Below are 8,192 nucleotides of genomic sequence, written 5' to 3'. Positions count from 1 at the left end.
TGTCTCGGAAAGAGGTAACGCTTTGGTTTGAGCGCCGAAGTGCATGAAATGGATCTATGAGGTCATTTAACTCACTAAAAAACAAACAAACAAACAAACAAACAAACAAAAACAAAAAAAAACAGGGTTGGATCAGCAGATTAACTCCAAACAGGTTTGATTATTTTTAAGGTGTTTAAGGTGTGTAGACAATCCTGTATGTACGTAGCTGCGCAAAAATGTGCCGCATTGTGGAGCACATCGCCAATGGAAGGATTCAGAGGGGACGATTCATCAGAGATCATATTTATCTTCTGTTGATGATGGTTTATTAGTGTTTAGATGAATCCAGACTGATCATCCTGGAACTCTGAGCAAAACTTAAAGAAGGAGCCGTGCGGTACCGGTACCGGTGCAACTGCAGTCATCGAGCCGCCTCTTTGTGGATGCGCCTTCTGGACAGAAAACATCTTTATTCTGTAAATGTACAACTTATGCACATGATTCTACTATTTAGAATAAACGTCCACATTCCCCACTCAAAGACTCTCTGTCTGTCTTTAAATCCCGGCTGAACGCCATATTGTCCAAACGGGCATTTTCATGATCTCTTTATTTATTTATTTAATTTGGATTTTATATTTTTCTTTAAAATGTATTATTTTTATTTTTGTGAGGAGACCTTATGTGTCCTGAAAACAACTTTTAAATAAAATATATAAATATTATTATTATAAATACTTATACTGCTACAAACAAGGACGTTACCATGGAAACTGCTTCACATAGTGGTATGTATTTATGGGTGGCGACAGGGCGGACCAGCAGCTGCGCTCTATTTCCCGCAAACTGGGATTTATTAGGGAAAGGTGCGCGGCCACATATGTGCGCATGGCTTTATGCATCCCATTTTTTGTGTGTGCCGCAATTTTCAAAATTTTTCTGTATGCCAAGTTTTAGTGTGAAAACTGCGCACTTTTTTATGCATGAGGCCCCAGAAGAGGGTCGAAGATGCAGAACTGCTCACTCCAGTTGATGCCTGGAGAGGCAGCGGGGTCAGTGTACAGGAGGGCTTAACCACTACAAGTATGAGGTCCTGCAGTGTCCACAACTCTTGGTGATGCTTCTTAACTTTCCTCAAAAGTCAGATGTAAATTTAGCAAATTTGTGTTTTTGGATAAACAAAACATGTCAATCGCCAAACAAAATCTGTCAGTAAAAATAAATTAAATATGCTGCTAAAAGGTTAAAAGGGGTGGATGCAAGGACATTTTGTATAAGTGCACCACACACAAAAAAGAGGTTTAAAAGCTTTTGGTGCACCAGTGCAATTTGTCCAAAAAAAAAAAAAGATCTGGAACTCAAGTCCCTAACTCCACAGTAAGCCTGGAGCAAACATGACATTAATAACACCCACCCCACAAAAGAGTGTGGGCCTCATGCATAAGAGTGCATAGTTTTGACACTAAAACTTGGAGTACGAAAAAATTTAGAAAAGTGTGGCGCACAAAAAAATCGGATGCAAAAAGCTGTGCGCACGGCACGCACGTGTCCGCGCACCTTTCCTTTCTAAATCCTAATTTGCGGGAAATAGAGCGCAGCTGCTGGTCCGCCCTGTTGCCACCCATAAATATATATTTAAATTAGTATAAATACCCGGAAGTCTGCCACCACGTGGGGTAATAACCATGGCAATGTCCTTGTTTGAAGCAGTATAAGTATTTATAATAATAATATATTTTATTTAAAAGGTGCTTTGAGGGCATATAATGTCCCCTCACAAAAATAAAAATACATTTTGTATAAATGCCTGTCTGAACAGAAGCACATTCAGTCGAGATTTAAAGACAGAGAGTCAGAGGGTCCTTTGAGTGGGGAAAGTGGACATTTATTCTGAATAGTAGAATCATGTGTATAAGTTGTACATTTACAAAGCGGGTGGCTCGACTGAAGGATGGCTGCAGCTGGATCGGTACCGGTACCGCACGGCTCCTCCTTTAAATTTTGCTCAGAGATCCAGGATGATCAGTCTGGATTAATCTAAACGCTAATAAACCATCATCAACATTTCCCAGCAAATCAATATGATCTCTGATCAATCGCTCCCTCTGAATCCTTCCATTGGCGATGTTCTCCATCAGAGCAGTGATTCTTGAGAATAGGGACAAAACAGGTCCTATTGATATAGCACAAAATTTGAATAAAATATACACAAAATATATTTTTTTCAAATATCTGACTAAACTAACCTGGGTCATGTGAGCACAACAATGTATATTTTCCTGGTGTTTGCTGAATATTTTAATATGTTAAACATAGTAGTAGGTGGATGACGTCTGTAAAATCCCTTGTCCAGGAGCAGAACTCAATACATTATAACAGTTTACAACAATTAAAGGAATACAAAGATAACATATTATGACTATTAAGTATAAATATTCCTATAAATAATTATAACAGTATCAATAAATTAAATTAAAAATAATTTTTATATATTTTCCAACTCCATTGAAATTTGTCCCTAGTTTTTGTCAACACTGTCAAAAGAATGTAAAAAAATCAGGCATTATTGGGGGGCACCAGAACTTCTGAGGACCCCATGATGTCGTCTTTTCTCTTCCTTTGCTAAGAGGGCTAGTTAGCTCTGGTTAGCTTATGTTATTCTTTTGTTTTTTTTTCTTCTGTTTTATTCCTAAGTTGCTCGTCACAACCATGATGTGTCAACTCCATAACTGGTAATTTTCAAAACTTTGATGAAATTTTGTGAAATAAAAACTTAATTTTGGTAAACTGTAAAGATTTCATGGACCTGATGAGCTACAATATGGCCTCCTTCAGAATAACATCATATAAATTGAGGTGAAACAATAATGAAACCTGTTGATTATTTTTAATCAGCAGATTTCAGTTAATCTGCTGATCCAACCCTGTTTTCTTTTTTTAGTGAAAATGAAACCCCACAGATGCATTTCATGTGCTTCGGCTCACGGACCAATGTGTTACATCTTTGAGACAAAAACTGAGAAGTATTATTTACATTGAGCGAGGTTTTCACATACTTTTATTTTTATTTTCTTTATTTTGTGTGCGTGTTAGCTTATTGTCTGAGGATAAATGCGGTTCAGTTTCATCGTTTATGTTAAACAATAAAATATTAAAATCATGAAAGACATCGGTTTGGTGCTTCTTGGTCTAAATAACACAGAATGTAGTCAGACTTCAGTGTATTTAGGTGAGTTTTGACGCTTTGTGGTTTGATATTGTCCACAGAAAAAGTTTCCGTGGCTGCTGCACATTTTCATGCCAGCGAAAAAGTGTGTGCATATTTATGCAAACCTTGATGCAAAGTAAATTTTTAATACATGCCAACTTGTGAGTAAAATATGAGACTGCACATTTTTTGTACGCACGCACGCTTTATGCATGAGGCCCTGGGTCTTTATTGGTTCTTTTTTTTTTCTATCAGATAAACAGTCGTCATAAACATAGGCTAAGGGTTGTCATTTGTTTGTTTGAGTTTTATAAAATTAGGTAGTGGAGGTGGTAGATGGAATGCAAACAAACCAAATTCACATTAATAACTAAGTTCTGGCACCAAAATCTCATCATGAAATGCCTCCCATGGCTGCCCCAGAATTATAGCAAATAATTTTAATGTAATGACTGGTCAATCAGTATTAATAATGAAATATGCATTCCTCCAACAATAAAATGTTACGTCATAGTGCTGACTAAGAGACGTGACCCACCTTAATACTTGTGCTTGGTCACTAGAATTCCCCCCTGTGGTTTTCTATGCAGTCCAGAACAGCCTGCTCAGCAATAAGCCTCAGCTCATCTGCTACTAGTCAGCCTGTAATGAATGAGGCTAGCATTTCAGATCAATACTATCTGTGAGGAATCACTAGCTGGCTGGACATCCACATGCAAGCTGTTCTTTTCAGTGTGTGTGTGCGTGTATGTGCACGTGTGTGTGTGTGTGTGTGTGTGTGTGTTATGAATGTGTGCTGGAGTTGGTAGCTATACTCATTAATAGGACTTGTCATGTATTGTGTTGTCAGCACTACACAGGCCCTGGGTTCAGTGTGCACAGGTTTCATGTGTTCAAAAATGCTAAAGCTTTTGTGAAAAAACATGGATGTGTGAAGTTGTTTTCTAGTCATGAGCAGGTTTTGGTTTTGGTTTTGGTAATCCAGCTGTTTCCAGCTCATGTCAGGGTTGGGGTTGTATTTGAGACAATGTGATGTAGACTGAATTTCAGCAAATGAAATTAAAAACGAAGAAACACAGTTTATTGAAATTGCTATAGGATGATCCACCCTGATAAGAAAACATTTGAAATAACTAAATCAAAGACCACATTTTTATAAATACTTCTATTTATTGCAATTGTGTTTCAGTTAAATCTAAATCAAAATTACTTTTCCTGTTTTTGTACATACTGGCATCACAATGAAAATGAAGCCTTGGCTTAAGTTCCAGCTGGGAGACTTTTCCATCAACAGGCACCACCAATTAACCTACCTCCACTTGGCCAACCAGGACGTGCCACAGCTCCACCTCGTCCAATCACACTGCAACAGCTCCTTCAAAGACAAAGCAACCTCGGAACATCCCGCTTCAGTCGTGCTTCATGCAAACCTCTGACGCTCGTCACGATCATGTTGGATTTCAATTCTGATGATCTCTTTACTTCTCCTTCCCGCTGCCCAGCTGATTCTAATTCACCTCCCATCGGCCCGACTAGCATGAGCGCTCGTTTGGTGTCCCATCGCAGCCTTGCCCTTCCCTCGTCTCTCCTGAGGTCTCGAGGCCTTTCCCTGGGACCTGGCCTCGAACCCTCCCAACTGGCCTCCCTCGCTGCCCTCCTGCCGTATGGTGACACATCTCCCTCCCTCCACCGTCACCCTCGCCTAAAGTCTCAGGCAAAAGATCCCGAAAATCCTCCCTTCCTCCCTCCAAACGCCGCAGGGGCCGACCTCCTTCCACTCGTGCCTCTGAGTCGCTTCCCAGGCCCAGGCCCTTCCTACGCTATGATCAGCGCTCCTTCATGGGCCGCAGCCGTAGCCTCCACCTCTGCAGCCTCTACCTCCGCGGGTATCGACGCCTCGTGTCTCGTCACACAGCTCAGACTCTACCTTCCGCCGATGTCCTCCATCTAACTTCAAGCCTCACCTCCTCCATGGATCATCTCCAGCACTCGATGTCCTCCCTCTCAGCTCGCCTGCAGGAGTGCGCCACGACGCAACCGGCTCCAGCCCCCGCACATCCAGACGCCCGGCCTTCCCCTGCTGGGTTTACGCACTCCAACGCCCGCACACTTCGGATAAGGCATTTTCTTTACGCTCGTTCATCTGCTTTCGGTGCAGTCCGCTTGCCAACTCGCTGCGTTCTCCCCCCCATCCAGGCGGGTACTACGTGCCTATGCACGCTCTTGTCTCGCCCAGGCTTCGTTCTAAGATCCTCCAGGGGCAATATGTTAATTTAGTCTCCCTCATTCTCCCATCCCCTGAAGTCGACCAGCGCGTCGCCTCTTCAGAGGATTCACAGCCGTTTTTAAATCTAGTGATCCACGCCTCTCTAAAGATCTGTACATCGGAGAGTTTCTAGTGGCTTTCAGCATTTACCGAGACGTGCTGTGTTCAGTCTATACATATTGTAGAATTGAACTCGATTCCTACTTGTTCCTTTTAGCAGATCTCAACCTCAAGTATGGCCGTGACTTATTTTATCAGTATCATAAGGTGTTTGCCACTAAGGCTGTGACAGTTCTCTCCCAATCTGGCATATGTCTCGATTGGTCTGTCCTGGACACAGAGGTGTTACTCAAGCCCCAGCACGTCACACCTGTTCTGCAGTTGGCCACCAAAGCGCTCTCTGTCCTACGCTCCCGTTCGCTGCCTCCTGTCGCCCCCTACCTGCCCCGACAGACGATCTTTCGATAGCCGGGGACAGAAAATAGAGGTATTTCATAATGTTCCTGTTTGTAATAATTTTAATGAAGGAGTTTGCGCCTTCTCTCAATGCAACTTTCTCCATGTGTGCAGCCACTCCAAAGGAGCCCATCCCAAGTATACCTGTCCCCGAGGGTTCCCTCCCAGGTCGAGGGCGCCGTGGTTCCAGACCCTGATTTCTAACCATCTTTCCACCCCAATTAGGTCTCTGAACTGGCCTCTCTTCTTCGTTGATTTTCTGCTATCCGGCCTTTCTCAGGGGTTTCGAATAGGCATCTGTTCTCCTCCCATGCCCTCATTAATATGTCCTAACCTTCAATCTGCACTTAATGAGCCAGACGTCATAACCTGCCTGCTCCAACACGAGGTTTCTAAGGGTTACATGATCGGCCCTTTTCATTCTCCCCCCTTTTCTCCGTTCCGCGTTAGCCCTCTCAGAGTTGCCACCCGGAAATATTCCGGTAAAAAACGTCTTATCCTCGATCTCTCCGCCCCCCACCCCGGTTCTCTTTCTAGCGTTTACAGTCTCATACCCAAGCCCCTCTTCTCTCTTATATGCCTCGGTCGACCACGCCATCTCTCTCATTAAAATCACAGGGCAAGGAACGTGGCTCGCCAAAGCTGATATCACCGACGCTTTTAAAGTGATCCCAGTTCATCCCTCTGTCTGGCATCTCTTGGGCGCTAAGTGGAACAGTTCTTTATATTTTGCCGTGAGACTCACTTTCGGAGTAGCCACAGCTTATTTGATAATCTCTCCGAAGCCCTGTGCTGGATACTTATTAACATTTCCGGGATCCCCGCAGTTTTGCATTTACTTGATGATTTTCTTCTCGTTGACCCTCCCTCTCCTCTCCCTGGTTCGTCTTTAGCGAAGCTCCAGCAGCTTTTCCGCAGAGTGGGCGTGCCATTGTCCGAAGAAAAAATGTACGGACCCGCTACGCCGCACAACTTCCTCGGCATTACCCTCGACTCGGTTTCGATGGTCACTTCCTTACCAGCAGACAAATTGTCCTGGATTCGAGAAGCTTCTCGCTCGTTCGTGTCCAAGCCAGTCATCTCTAAACGTCAACTCCTGTCTTTATTGGATCACCTCAACTTCGCCATGCGCATCATTCCCTGGGGTCGCTCCTTCATTTCGCACTTGCTAGATCTGGTCAACTCGGTTCCCTCACTATTAGATCAAGTCACCCTCGACAACGGTTGCCGCTCCGACTTAGCGTCACAAGTAGTGATTGGTCCGGCAATACTGACGCGTCGGCGCATGTGTCAAGCCCACAGACCAAAACCCGTGTCGGTGCGCGTATTGGTTTCAGCAAGTCACGTGACCGATACAGGAACTGTTTCAAAATGACATTAACGCGCCAAACTGTGTTTATAATCTGTCAAAAGCATTTGCCAAGCGAATTCTTGATCGTTTATGGTACAGCGTCAACTATGGAACAGCCTCAAACGAAAGGTTTCCACAGTGTGGGACCATTTTGATCTTTTGTTGGAAAATAAATGTTTTCATTTTTGTTGTTTCATCCGGTTCTTGTCAGTTTCTACTTGATCTATCTGGATCCAAATTCAGCTGAAACTGACTTACTTTCATATTATTCTCCAGGTTAAGTGTCGCATATGTTTAACTAAACTGTCTTATTTAAATAAATCCACCTTTTCAGTGGTGAGGCATTATGAGGCCAGGCATGAGAATGAAGTCCCAGATACACCTAGAATGAACTCAGATATACAGCCATTCTACAAATTACTCAGTTGCTTTTTATAAATTATTTCATATACAGTGATCCCTCGCTATAATGTGGTTCACCTTTCACGGTTATTTGGTTTCAATGTAGAGTATTTATTTATGCTGCATAATAACTGTAAAAAATAAAGGTAACTACTTAATGGATTTCGCCTATCATGGGGTATTTTTGGAACGCAACCCCTAAGAAAAAAGGGTTCGCTGTAAATGTAATGTTTACTTAATTTTTTTCTACAGCAGAAGTTTTGTCAAAAAAGGGTAACAGGCTAAATTTCAAAATTTAAAAACTTTTTTTTAAATAAAAATTTGTGGGGAAAAAAACACTCCTCCTCCTCATTCCTAACATATTCACTTAAATTTTCACTTTATGATACATGTTCACATTATTTATTGACTGTATGTAAAATGTATTTGAAATATAACTGAAGATATGACATAATACAACATATAATATTCAATAAAATACAAAGACTTAAATCTTATTATATAGACTAGGTCATCAAATCACTATG

The sequence above is a fragment of the Poecilia latipinna genome, unplaced genomic scaffold (genome assembly GCF_001443285.1).
Source record: "Poecilia latipinna isolate Pla-1442-1.1 unplaced genomic scaffold, P_latipinna-1.0 Scaffold1815, whole genome shotgun sequence".
NCBI classification, from domain to species: Eukaryota; Metazoa; Chordata; class Actinopteri; order Cyprinodontiformes; family Poeciliidae; genus Poecilia; species Poecilia latipinna.
Note: the sequence above shows the minus strand (reverse complement) of the source record.